The sequence below is a fragment of the Haemaphysalis longicornis genome, unplaced genomic scaffold (genome assembly GCF_048455015.1).
Source record: "Haemaphysalis longicornis isolate Haplotype H1 unplaced genomic scaffold, Haemaphysalis longicornis Haplotype H1 scaffold_2, whole genome shotgun sequence".
Classification (NCBI taxonomy): Eukaryota; Metazoa; Arthropoda; class Arachnida; order Ixodida; family Ixodidae; genus Haemaphysalis; species Haemaphysalis longicornis.
The window spans coordinates 15906394-15920139 of record NW_027526295.1 but is presented as its reverse complement, the minus strand read 5'-3'; the positions used below and the strand labels follow the sequence as shown (position 1 = coordinate 15920139).

General features: G+C 48.6%; 1 protein-coding gene and 1 pseudogene across 1 annotated transcript in view; one reads left to right on the top strand and one right to left on the bottom strand.

The window, feature by feature from the left end:
• Positions 1–13196, top strand: part of LOC144170881 (uncharacterized) — a 26161-nt pseudogene extending 12965 nt beyond the window's left edge.
• LOC144168770 (pecanex-like protein 4) overlaps positions 1–13746 on the bottom strand; it is a 473206-nt gene that overhangs the window by 351807 nt on the left and 107653 nt on the right. The gene's annotated exons all lie outside the window — the stretch shown is intronic.

Below are 13746 nucleotides of genomic sequence, written 5' to 3'. Positions count from 1 at the left end.
GAAGGTCCAGGAATCTAATGCTGTCATCACTCAGGGTTTTATGCGTTACACAAAGAGCTTGGAATGAACTTTGGCCAGTCGGCAGTGGCACGTCGAGCAAGCAACTGACTGTGCCGCATGCTATTTCTTTGCGGTTCGTAGGACTGCTGCAACCATATCAAGAAGCTTCGACCGAGGACAGTGCGCATGCGCATTACGCCTTCGCGAGGAGCCAGCAACAAGCCTCATCGACACGTCACCAGTATTGCCCCATGGGCAGGCTCTTAAAGGAGCCATGAAGAGAAAAGAAAAGTTTGTTTTATTCGAAAGATTAGGTGTTTCATAGTACCCCAAGCGCTTTCCCGGAAGCAAATGATGCTTTATTCACTGAGAAATAAGGCAATTTAAGCCAAAATTTTAAATCTCCCGCTAAAATTGCACATTTCGTCACGTGAACCATGGCGTCATACGAGCCGGTCCATGAAACAGATACTTAGTATGTCGACTCCATATAGCACCCACACGCGGGAGCCGACCGAGACGGCGGCCATTTTAAAAATACTAGTAAAACGTAGTGCACCCGCAGCCCTAGTCATGGAATCGCCTGATCCGGAGAACAAAACTCTCGCCGAGGAGCTCGGGCTTGCATTTGACAACCTCACACCGCTTGAACGCTCAATGCTTCTCAGTGCACGAGCAGCAAGAGTTGTGGGATACGCGGTGGACGGGAAAGCGATCATTCCGCGATAGCCACAACAGACGAACGCCCTGCCGTCGGCACCGCTGCCTCGTCAGCCCCGTCGCGACGGACGAATACAGACTGGTACGTATGTGCCGTATTTTTATTACGGTTAATGATAGTTCAATTTCAGTAGCAGATATCGCTTATGCCAGTTGGCCGGTGTCGTGTATGGAAAGCCGTTCGCGCGAGCTCTCTGCTTCGACCAGAAAGATACGAGCGTCAATGCGCGGTGTTTACGGCATTTTTTTCCCCCAAGGTCAGAGCGCTTTGACCATTTGACGAAGTCGGCGACGAGCGCCAGCATGTCCCAGGAGTGAGCTAACGTAAGGGTCCCTGCCGTAATCACTTCCTCGGAAATGAAGCGAGCACACTCGTACTTCCTTTAGCTCCCTTTCTCCTCCGTTTGCAAAGTTCAGAAAACGTAGTCACTTGCTTCGCCGAGGTTCGTCGTTGGGCAGCACATGAAAGGAGATCTCCTCACCGGGGATGTCGCACTCCCTCGACGATTTGCCCGTACTACATGGGCATTTCAAAACGTAGCAACGAAATTTCATTGTAAAGTACTCGAACAAACTGAAGTTTTCAGTGGTTGTAAACTGGAAACGAGCTCCTAACAATAGCAGCAAGCCAACACCATTCCGAAACTGCGACGACTGTCACTATCTCGTCGCTGCTTGCTGTTCCTTACTCCCCTCGTTTCTATTTTTACCTTTGCTGGTTGGCGATATGACGGCCAACCTCCTGTGAAGGGATTACGATACCAAGCAAGGTCGCGGCTGTGCGTGCTGGGACGGTTCGTTGGCCCCGAAGAGCCTCGAACCCGAAAATTCGTCTGCGCGACGGCGAGATGTCGAGATCGGCCGCCGGTAGTTTCGTACGCATTGGCGCACACGCTTGCGTGTTCGTTCGGAACTTCAACCATTTACTCCACCGTTCTTTGTCATAAAAAAATGTGCAGTATGTTTCACGGGCATTTAGCTGGCTATGCAAACTGTAAGCCCTGCCTAACATGCGTTTGCTTTTGCCGGCCTCCGCCAATCGCAGAGCATTCTGGAGTGACATCATAGGTTCTTTTGCGGAAAATGAGCTGGTGGGTCGCATGATCATTTCCTTTTTTCCTAATTATGCAGCTTATTTGAGCGAAGTTTGCGTTATAAGTGGTGTCTTTATGGTTCTAACAATTCTTTCGAATGGACCAAACTTGTGTTTTCTCTTCATGGCTCCTTTAAGGATCGCATCGTCGGACCAGCCATCCAGTCGGCAGTGGCATGTCGATCAAGCAACTGACTGTGCCGCATGCTATTTCTTTGCGCTTCGTAGGTGAGTGCACTTACCAAAGTGCTGCCTTTTACGCGGTGAAATTCTTCTTTGTTTGCCACTGCCGACTGGGTGTCTGTTCTGTGCAACTTGCCCATCATGTCTACGGAAAATGGTGATGTTATGAAGGCCATTGAAGACCTAAAACGCGAAATGCGGGTTGAAATGCGGTCAATGAACCAAGGCATGAAATTTTGCTCTGACCTTGCTGACGATCTCAAAAACTCTCTTAAAGAACTACAAACCTTGACTTTGAAGGTGAAAAGGACAAGGCATGACTGTACTGCTTTGAGGCAAGAAAACAAAGATCTGACAGACAGACTAATTGAAGCTGAAGGCAAGATTGCAGAGCTGGAACAATACAGCCGGCATAACAATGTTGAAATTAAGGGCTTGCCACTTACCGTAAAAGACAAGGCAGCTGAAATGGCAGAGAAAATCGCACTGGCCATCCATGTACCTCTTGACCCAACAGAAATTGACATCGCTCACAGTGTCAAAATGAAGAGCGGCAAAGATGTCAATCTAGTTGTCAGATTTACAACCCGATCTAAGAGAAACCTTTTTATCGCGACAGCAAATAAGGCAAACCTGACAACCAAACTCATAGGCTTTACAGGACCTGAACAACGTTTTTACGTTGACGAACATCTAACAGCGGAAAACAAACGTCTGCTTGGCGCAGCAATCGCGAGGAAAAGGGAAGTGGGCTGGAAATTTGTTTGGACGCAGAACGGCAATGCACTTGCACGCAAAGCAGAAAAATCTGATATCGTTCGGATCACCTCTCAAGCAGATATGCTCAAAATGACGTAAATTGCGTCATTAGGTGTTTTGCGGTCTTTGCTTGTTTCTTTTCCCGTCTCTTGAAAATGGAACGGGTAATACTCCTCTTCTAACACCTACACAGTTCAATCGATCGCTGGTACTTTATCCTAGTAAGCAAATGTTGATAATCCACTTGAACATGCAATTCGCCGTAAGCAAGACCGATTAACTAACTCAAAGCTGTACGAACACTTTTGACGCCATATTTCTAACGGAGACATGGTATCGTCACGATAATGACGTTCTGCGAATACCGGGTGTTGCGACCGAGCGGGGGCACCCGATCCGATCTCCGTGGCCTCCGACATACGAGTGGTAGCGTGTATGATGCGAGCGGCCAGCCGCTGTTGCAGCCGTGAAGAAGTCCAGAAGCCGTAGGCTAACGTAACTGTTTACTTCATAGCGAGAGGTGAGACGAAGCCAAAGAACAATGCCCCGACGGGCGAGGTTACAATACGGGACTCGAGCAGGGCGACAACATCGATTCGCTGCTCTAACAGGAATGGTTTACAACGCTTGGGCAGCTCTATTTATACCCAAAAGCGGTAACGGTCAAACGCAACAAGTGGGAACACGCACAACACTCTTTCCAGAGTTCGTAAGCCGTTCATAGCCTCGGGCACGCTGAGTCCGAGAGAGGGGAGAGAGGAGGACTCCGTTGAGATCGACGGGGCCTCTGTGTCCTTGAAGAGCGTGGAGACGAGCCACGCCGCCAGCCGCCGAAGTTTTGATGGGCTGAGAGCGAAGCCTATGACGCGGCTTGTCGCAACTTGCCACCGACATGGTTGCGCCTGTTTTCGAAGGAGCACGCAGGGGCTTCGCCGCACAGCCGAGGAGTGATGCAGGACAGTATGGCGGCGCTGGCCCATTCGTAACACGGGCTACGATTCCTTTTTTACCGACCGCACAACCAAACGGGGAGGAGGCGTTGCCATACTGGTGAAAACCAAATATTCTGCTGACGTGTTATCCGACCACTGCTTTCGTAAAGACGACATCGAAATGCTGACTGTGAAATTGGCCAGGCAAACGTTTGCGGTTATTTACCGGCCCCCTCACAGGAACTTAGCCAGTTTTTTCGATACTTTTGAGCGTGAGTTATTTTTTTTCACTTCCGAAAACGTTTCTTCTTCTATAGCGGGATATTTCAATATCGACATGAGTGCAACCTGTTCAGCACAACAGCAGCTGTCCTTATTGCTTCAGTCCACAGGTTTTCAAAATGTTATTGACAGCCCCACACGTATTACAGCTACCTGCTCTTTGCTAGATCTGATAGTTACGAACAGGGAAAATGCTTTTAAATGCGAATGCATTTCTTAGTCGGGGGTTGTCGTGCTCCGTCGGCATGCGCCTGCATTCCTCCAGCGCGAGCGCACGTGAGCGCGCGCCTCGTAGTTCTGCCTTCGTTGTCGTCGTCATCGTAAATGCGAATGCATTTCTTAGTCGGGGGTTGTCCTGCTCCGTCGGCGTGCGCCCGCAGCTGTTATCTCTCCGCGCTCCTCCACACCCCTAGCAACAGCTGTGGCGCGCCTAGCAACCGGAGCAGGTGGTAGCTCGGGCAGGAGTAGCGGAGGGGAAGGGGAGAGGAGGAGCGCGCTCGGGCGTGTGAGGGCGCTTGCATCGCTGAGCTCGGGCGGAGTAGCCGAGAGTGAGTGGAGAGGAGGAGCGCACTCGGGCGTGTGAGGGCGCTCGCATCGCGGAGCTCGGCGGGAGAGAGAGCTCGCGCGCGGGGCGGGCGTGTTGCGCGGGTCTCTCTCTCCTCTCCGCGTACCCTCTCTCCGCTCGCTGCGCTCGGAAAATGTACATAAATGCAGTGGAGCGCACGCCTCTCTCCGTTACTGCTTGGCGCAGCGCACTCATCGGTGCACCCAATGCATTCGCATTTCCGCACGATCCCCTTCGGGGAGGTGGGGGGCGTTTTTTTTCTCGGGCCGTATTGCAGTAGACATCAGTGATCACTTGCCTGTTTTTTTGTGTATAGAAAAATAACTCATTCAAAAAGAAAAACCAGGGCTCGATGGCAATTATTTCTCAAGATTGGCTTGACCTGTTCAAAAATCGCATCGGTTTGGAAAACTGGGATACCGTCTACAAAGAAACTACAGCCGATGCGGCTTACCGCAAGTTCAGGGAAATTTTCGTTTCGGTGTACGAAAACTGTTTCCCTATTGTAGACGTAACGACATGTAAAAACGCACGTAAACCTTGGATGACACGTCGCCTTACGAGACTTGTGAAAAAGAAACACAAGATGTTCCCAAAATTCATTAAAACCAAAGATGCAGACGTACTATTACAGTACAAATCACTGCGAAACAATCTGAATAAAGAAATCAAGTCAGCTAGGACAGCCTATTACAACAATTTGTTCGATAGCCAACTTTCCAGCGATCCCAGGGAAAATGGAGACGCCTAAACTTGCTTTTAAATAGAAAAACTCAGAGCAGAGATATAACAAGTTTAATCATTGATGGGGAAGAAATATCTGGTTCACGTCTGGCGAACAATTTCAATAAATTCTTCACCGAAGTAGGTCAAAGCCAAATAAATGCTGACACGCTTGACTTTCTGGACGATAAATTAGCTGAATCAGTCTTTTTTGAGCCAACAAATGAAAAGGAAGCTTTCGCGATATGCAGGAATTTAAGAGATAGATGTCGTCTCGATGCACAAAATGTTCAAAGTCGGCCATTGAAGTATGTCCTCGAGATAATTACGCCATGCCTAACGTATATATACAACACCGCACTTATGACAACACAATTTCCATCCGATATTTAGCTAGCCAGAGTAGCTGTGATATATAAAAAGGGAGATGAGAACAGTTTAGAAAATTACAGACCAATATCTGTACTTCCGTACTTTTCTAAATGCTTATAGCATTTAATTCGCATTCGCCTTCAAAACTTCCTTATTAAACATTCCATAATAACTGACTGTCAGTATGGCTTCACTCAAAACAGGTCTACGGAACAAGCATTGCTTACCCCAAAAAAATACATAATAAAAAAATTACACCATCTTCCCGTGGGGAACCCTGATGAGGATGCGAAGCATCGTGGCGGTTCTGTGTGGTTCCATTGTGTTGCCGTTATGTTGAGTGATCTGGTTTTTACTAGCGCCAGAGGGAATTCCGCGTCCGGGTCCACACCGGTGGCAAAGGCACGCAAAGTGCTGTTGTGTTACGGTGAGTACGCGGTGGTTCTCCAGGCGCCGAAATTCATCCATCATGTTGTTGTCGATGTTGTCTCTGTGGTACAATCGGTAGTCTCCGTCAGCTTTGGTGAGGTAAAGGTTGTTGACATTGGTGCACCGGCTGACAGCAATGTACACGCCCTCCTCTTCGCAGCTTTGTCTTCTCCTTCTTCTTCTTCGGCGGTTTCCCTACGGGAAGATGACGACGGTGGTTGAACGCGAACCTATCTCGTGATGGATTCTTTGGTTGGCCAATCCCTAGGGGCATCCTGCCACAATCAGCATCAGAGGCGCTGCGGACGGGGCTGGTTGAGCTGCAAGGCGCGTGGCGCTTCCCGCCACAGCTTCCCAACGGGAAATTCAGCATCCCCCTCTGAAGTTTTCAATTCGTCGTTTCCGTTGACGTTCAGCTTCGCGTGCCTTCGTTGTATCTGTAGCTTCTTGACGCAGTTTGAATGAGTCAAGGACATAAGGCGCGTTCGTAGCACTTGCTCCTGTCCCGGATTTGTAGCGTAGTGGGAAGAGCACCGCGTACCTTCCGTTGCGGCCAGAGAGTCGTGGGATCGAAACCGGGCGCCGTTAACTATTTCTTTTTTTATAGTGTAGTATCGCGGAGCTGTGGGTGTAAGGAGGAGAGTTGCGCATGCGCAGTGAGCGTGTGGACGGCGGCGCAATCAACGACGGAGGACCAGGCGAGCCTAAGAAATGCTCCGCATTTAAAACTTCGGAACAATATAATTTAACATAGAAAACGCGTAATTAGTTCGGCACTTCGGTAGAACAAAATTGTAAGGTTTTCTAACATCATATGACGACTGGCGGCAGGTAGGCGATACAACTGAAGAAAGAAAATGGTCATTCCATGCGGTTAATTTTTTATACAAACAAATTGTGGAATTCTTGAAGCTACACAATCCAAGGGACTTCTTTATTGACGTATTGACGTAGAACGTATTGACGTATTGACGTACTGACGTAGCCCTCAGTATTGACGTAGAAGACCTTTTTAATTCCCTGCCACATGTAGAGCTAATTAAAAGCGTGAAGAAGTGCATTGTCGAAGACAATGATGAACAGGTCTTCATAAGCCGTTGTAGAATTTCTGTTGACTCCTTTTTAGAACTTCTAACCTTCTACCTGCACTTTACCTTTGTAGACTGGGGAGTGTCGTTGTTTGTGCAAAGATCAGGTGTTTGTATTGGATCGTGTGTTGCGCCAGTACTCAGCGATATTTTTCTTAGCAGGGTTGACCGTTTCATTGAGAGAAACCTGTGTGGTATGGCAAGTAACATTTTTAGATATGTGGATGATTACCTTGCCTTTGCGAACTCTGCTGATCTACCCCGCATGGCCATTAATATCTTGAAAGTGTTCCGAGAAAGTGGTTTCGGGTTGAAGTTTACTGTTAAGCTTCCACAACAGCAAGAGCTGCTGTTTTGAGGTAGCCCATGTCTGTTGAGGTAGGCCATGTCTGTAAGATTTCAGGTAGGCCATGTCTGTTGGGTATACGTGCCTCGCTCTGAGAAACCCCTCCTAAGTTATGACTCAGGTCATTCTAAATTAGTGAAGTGTGTTTTTCTGTGTTGCGCTCAGCCCTAACCCACTCCTGCCACCATAAAGTGAAGGAGAGCTTCGAAGGTCAGTTAAAGAGGCTAGCGGCGGCAGGTTACCTTAGGGCAGCGCTCTGGAGTTGCGGTAACGAGTTGATCAGGCATGTCAAGTCTCGCGGGGACCCGGATAAGGAAAGGAGAAAACCGGATGGAAGTAAATTGGCCGTGATTCTTTATGTGCACCGTACGTCGCATGGTTTGAAGAATGTTGCCAGTCGGTTTGGTGTCACGGTGGTTTTTTCCACCCCACGTAAATTGGAGGGAATATGCGCTGCCGTACTAAGAAAGGCTTCGTTGGAAGAAAGTGCCCCAAAATCAGGGTGTGGCACAAACCATGAGCACAGGTATGTGGACTGCCAATCCGATGTCGTGTACCGAGTCCCTCTCACGTGTGGCGCATCATACATAGGGCAGACTGGCAGGTGTGCTAATGTTAGATTGCGAGAGCATGCGCTCTATTTTGGCAAGCGTCCGCGACCGCCTCTGCCCTCACACTGCCACACGTGCGGCTGCGACCCGGTGTTTCACGAAACTGATATTGTTACCAAGCACCCGAAGCAGCTACACCGCGAGATAGTTGGAGCCTATCACATTAGCAAGACGGGCGAAAGGTGTGTGAGCCACCCATCTGTGGTGCTTACTGATAAAGAGGTCCAGTTCATAGATAACGACAAATAAGTTGTGTTTCCCTTTTGCACTTTTATCTGGTTCAGTTTGTTTTCTTTGTATGCTACTTTTACACGTGCAGCGTCGTTTGCCTTCAATATAAATGTTTGTTGGGGGTTTTCAATAAATTTAGTTAAGAATCAGCGCCTGTCCCGTGGTTGTTCTTTCTGTCTGTCCCGTCCTTCGGGCTGTGATTAAGTAGTCCTGCATGACTTGCCAGTGCTCGTGCAGGCGTCCTGTGGCATGCGCTTCGGATCACTTTTCTTTGCTTGAATATCTGGTATCGGTTGGCTCTTGTTATGCGGGCAGCGATCCTTTTACACGGGGCTTTTCCTTTCTTCCTCGTTGTCCCGATCACTCGGAAATTTTTCATGTAGTTCCATGGGGCCGTCTTTGTGGTACTTGTACCTGCTCGTTGCGCTTTGGACAACACAATCCCCGTGGAAGCTGTGCTGATGTGATGAGATCTATCAGGTATCTCCATCGGTGAGCCTAGGTTTCCTTTATGGTGTCGATATTTATGATGCGCTACTTTGTTGACATGTCGTTTTTGTAGGCCTTCATTAAGTCGTTCCTGGTGCGCTGGTCTCCCCGCCTCGGAAAGACTGCACGAAGAAGACGACTGGTCAGACACCCCCACTGCGTTGCCGTTAGTCTTATGACTAGTTCGGTAAACTTCATCGTTGGGGGCGAAATTGTCTGAGCAATCGACCGAAGTGGCTGCCTCTACTTCGCCATTTGATGCGATAATTCCTTGTAAGAGAGCAGCTGGTTGGGTGTCTCTTGGTTCCTGATGAGCTGCTTTCAAAGGCATCGTCAAATCACTGAAGGTCACCGTTCTGCAAAGCCGATTTGTTTATGTCTACGGTACCGTCCTCTTCCTCCGGGGCTTTTTTTACAGTGTCATTGAAACAGTGCTTTTGCAATTCCGGGAACAATCGATCCATTCTAAATTTTGTCAGCAGGATAGAATCTTTGAATTCTTATGATACTTCACATTCTTTCTCTAAATCATCCAGGTCGACAAGTTCTTCAATCCCGCTATCCAGCTTCTTTAAAATCACGTGTTTTTCGATTAGGCTTTTCTTGAGAAAAATCAGATTATCAACTTATGGGGCTTCGGCATTCATCTCTGTCCTGATGTTCTTATTCACTGCAATAGTGTCGTTTCTTATGAGCGTTCGTCGTTCGTACAGAGACACCTTGCCCGCGCTCAGCGTTTTTAGTGTCGGTGGGTCGTCGAGAACGGTCATGGTCGGTGGAATCGAAGCATTGTCCGTTGGTCTCCGCAAGAATCGGTAAGGTAGAAGGTTGAAGCCGTTGTCATTGACTTTCAGTGGTTTCCACGAGACGTCCGTCAAGAATCGGAAAAATGATTGAGGGAGTGGGATTCGGTACACCTTTGGCTCGTCCTCAATTCCTGAAGTTTTCTTGCGCACGCTTGCGGTCAGTGGTCACGAGCAGCAGTCCAGTGTTACCGCTGCCCTGTCACTCACGTCATCGTTAATGGCGGTCCGCTCACTCCGTTCTCCAACTGTGTAGATATTTCCATCCTCGTCACGGCACCATTTTGTTGAAGAACCGTGGCAAGGACCGCGGGGCGTGAGTGATTCTTATTAATGGCGGATGGAACTGCTCAATGATGGTGATATTAGGGGGCAGTTGCCGATATCCACCTCTTCTTTCTGTAATATTTGCAACACAACCGATTCTAAATTGGTCGTACTGAAGTTTTTTGAACGGCAGGGTATCGCTTGAAACCTCGGCAACCCCGTCGAAAGGGCCTACACTTCACAGCCCTACCTTCCGCATCATCTGGTCACCGGCACATTCTTGCCTGATGGGAAATGGGATTGCCATGAGACTGCTCGAGATATCGTTCTCCGGCAGCTTCACAGGACCCCTGAAGGTAGCCCGGAACTTTTTGGTTAACAGGACCACCTCCATACTTTCGGCGATATCCTCCGCCGCCAGGATCGACCGCCAGGATTGCAAGGATCGACCGCACGACCACCAGGATCGTGCTGTTTTTCTACCAACGCATCCATCGCTCAGTCCAGGGCATGCTGTCCTTCTCAAGCAGCTTCAAGCATTGAAATTCCCCACTCCACATCCCATTTTAATTGTCTATCCTGGGGAATATAAGGACGCTTGCCCCTTGTGTTCTGTGGAACTAGCATCACTTCAGCGTTTGGTGATGTCCAGTAATACCCGTATCACGTAGAACAAATCATACCATCCTTTATGACATATCATCCTTATCAGAGCGGGAGGTTGCGATCTCTAGCCGAGCTCCACTAGTGCAAGATGCCCTCGCCCAGTTGGCTGAAGAATCCGAGCTCCCAAAACATCGGGAGCCCCGCTGTCTAGATGACTGAGTGAACAACTCAGGGGTGCAATTACCACAACTTTTGGGCAAAATAAAGTTATTGAGTACTACTACTTCTTCCGGTGATGCTGACAGAGGTAAGCTGTGTGTTTTCTGCCCATTTAGTTTCCTGATCCTGTTCCACACTCTGTGTGCATCCGTATACGGGTTTATTGGTGCTGCGATGGACCTCCAACTGTAGTGTTAGCCTCACGGCGGACCCGATTCCCCAGTGCTTTCGTACGCTTGAAAGCTATCACTTTGTCTTCGTTCCGGAATCTTCGCAGAACAGCGCATGCCTTGTTCTGGGCTTCTTCTGCTCGCCTACAGTCCTCATTTCACCAGGGCCTCTTTGGGTTGCGCGCGCAACCTGATGCCTTATGAATGGAGTTTTGAGCAGCGTCGGAAATCTGCGCCGTGAGAAGCTGGGTTGCCTCTTCAACGTGTAGGTGTATTTAGATATGTGGTGAAGCTTAGATGTTTCTGTAAATGTACTCCACTATGCACCTGCCTCATTAAAACTTTTATAGAAAGTATCCCGAGCAACCACGGGCGTTCGTGGAACGGCCGAAAAACATCCGAACATCGAATGCCAAGTTCTGACGGCCACAGTACGTCCGCTGTAGACCTGTGTTTGTGTGTACGTTTGCAGACGTACTGTGGACATATTGCAACTTATGTACAAAGTATATATATTTTCGTATAACCGACGTACGTCCGTCCGTGGACGCACCAAGTTACTACGAAGCATGAAATAGCGTAAATTAGGTAATAAAGCAAAAAGGAAAAGGTACTCTAATTTTCAAATAAAAAGGTTTTTGACATCAACACCCTGACCTGTATATTGCAAGTTTCATCTCTGTGTTACAAAATTTAAGCCTATTTTTTACTTATCTAAAGCACCTTACAAACTCTAATGATGGTCTCCTTGGGGAAGGGTATATAACAAGTGAGAACCGCAAATATGACGTGTCAAGCAAGTTTACCATGTTCGTGTGTTTGCAAGTTTGCCACCTGCCCTGCAGTGCATTGTTGTTGTGTGGTGTACTATTTGTTGAAGGTGCATATGCTTCTTGTTAATAGAACAATTGTGCATCTGTAAACTCTGACTGAACTTACAAAAGACATCCAATTTCGGACGTCCGAATGGACGTAAGGAAGTGGTAAATTCGGACGTCCCACGGACGTAAATGGTATGTCTATCGGTTCAGAACGGAGTCGGACGTCAAGCGGACGTCCGCTAGAGCCGGTATGGACGTACGTTGGACAGCCGACGCACGTCCAGTGGATGCTTGGGTAGGACTTTGTGCCTTTGCCTAAGTTAACCTGGTAGGAAGTGGTTACCAAGCACCAAGCCGTCTGGTTTGGTGCCTACGCTCCACTCAACAGAAGGAAAGAACTCCAGTGTCAATCTCTATATCGGGGTGTGAGTGGGTGTTGTGTGCTATATAATGGTATGTAGGCTCTTTTATGCTAAATAGACATGGTCCCGATGGAGCTAAAACTTCTCAAAGAGGCGAACTCGCGCATCCGCTCGGCAAGATACCGAGAACACGCTGTGCACATTAAGGTCACCAACTACGAGAAATGGTTCGGGTTGCTGATTTACCTTACCTTCGAGCTGAGAGCGGGTTATTCGATAGTCGGGTGGGATATAAAGGGACCTCCTTGTTAGTAATGTATTAAAAATTATGAATTATGGTTCGTATTGCCACAGCCTCGGGGGCGGTCTGTAATAAAATGGTGCAACACGCCAAACATGTTTGCGCGATGATTGCTACACCGCCAGAAGGGTGCACCCAACAGTCCCTGTCCTTTCTGAACAGCAGGTAACTGTTAAGAAAATTCTCTTACTTTTTAAGATGTGTTTCTTCTAAGTACTTTACTCTTGGTTGATTGGAATTCAGTATCTCGTATAAATCATGTAGGCTTTTAATAAGGACCCTACAGTTCCACTGGATTATGCCTTATTTTCTTGTTATTTCGTGCTATGAACGAGCGGAGTGTGTATGTGTGTGATTATAAAAGCGTGAGGATTAAAATGTATGTCTCGATTTACCTCGGTCCACCTGGTTTTGGCCGAGGATACTCAAGGACGCGGATTTTGTCCACGTTCAGCATTTTTCTGCCGCTCTCTCGCGGCTTTCAGGGCACGCGGAGTGGGTGGGCCGTGTATGTTCTCATCAGAGACTTCAGGAGTGGATGAAGTGGGGTCTCTGTGACGCCCACCTCGAGCACTAGCCGAAGTGGGCGTAGGCTTCCCGACAGGAGCCTGCGGTGCGGTGAAAGTGTGTGCTGCTCCAAGGTGTGTCCATGTCCTCTCCTGCCTCAGACTTACTCGGGGGCAGGGGAGCTGGACCGGAACGCGCGGAACTACTCCCGATGGAGGCCGTCGTCACCACATTCACTGGAGTCTCCACAATCGGTGGAGCGTCAGGATTGTCAGCTGCCGAAGGCAGTTGGGGTGAGACCATCTCAGCTTCCATAGCTGTGGCAGAAGCAGGCGGCGGCTGCTCAATTGGTGCTTGAGACAGCCACACGTCAGCAAGAAAGCTGCACTGTGTCGCAGTGCTGACCAAACGCCGCCCCATCCCGTGCGGGCGGTGTCTGCAAACGATGCAGCCGAAAACATCTTGTGCTTTTGGCGTGCCTCTGGAAAAGTTATGTTTTGGCTAACTTTGATCTGAGTGATCTTTTATGTAATATATCCACTTCCGTCTTTTTTTATTTCTTGAAAGATGGGCACCAGCGTGAGTATGCACGATGTGAACCACTGCTGTTCGTACGTTTCATGATCGTATTTTGGCACTCTTCGAATGAGTGATCGTTTTCGTCGTATTTAGGACAGGTGAGCTTGGCACGGCAAGCTTGTGTTCCATGGCCGCAACGAAGGCACTTAAAGCATCGCCTCGGCTTGGGAACGTAGGCGTGAACACGGCACCCTACTAAAAGCTGCCTTCAATCTTTCTGGCAGGGTAGAGCTGGCGAAAGTAAGAATGACTTGTCGAGTCTTCATGTCTGCCCGTCTCTTCTTATTA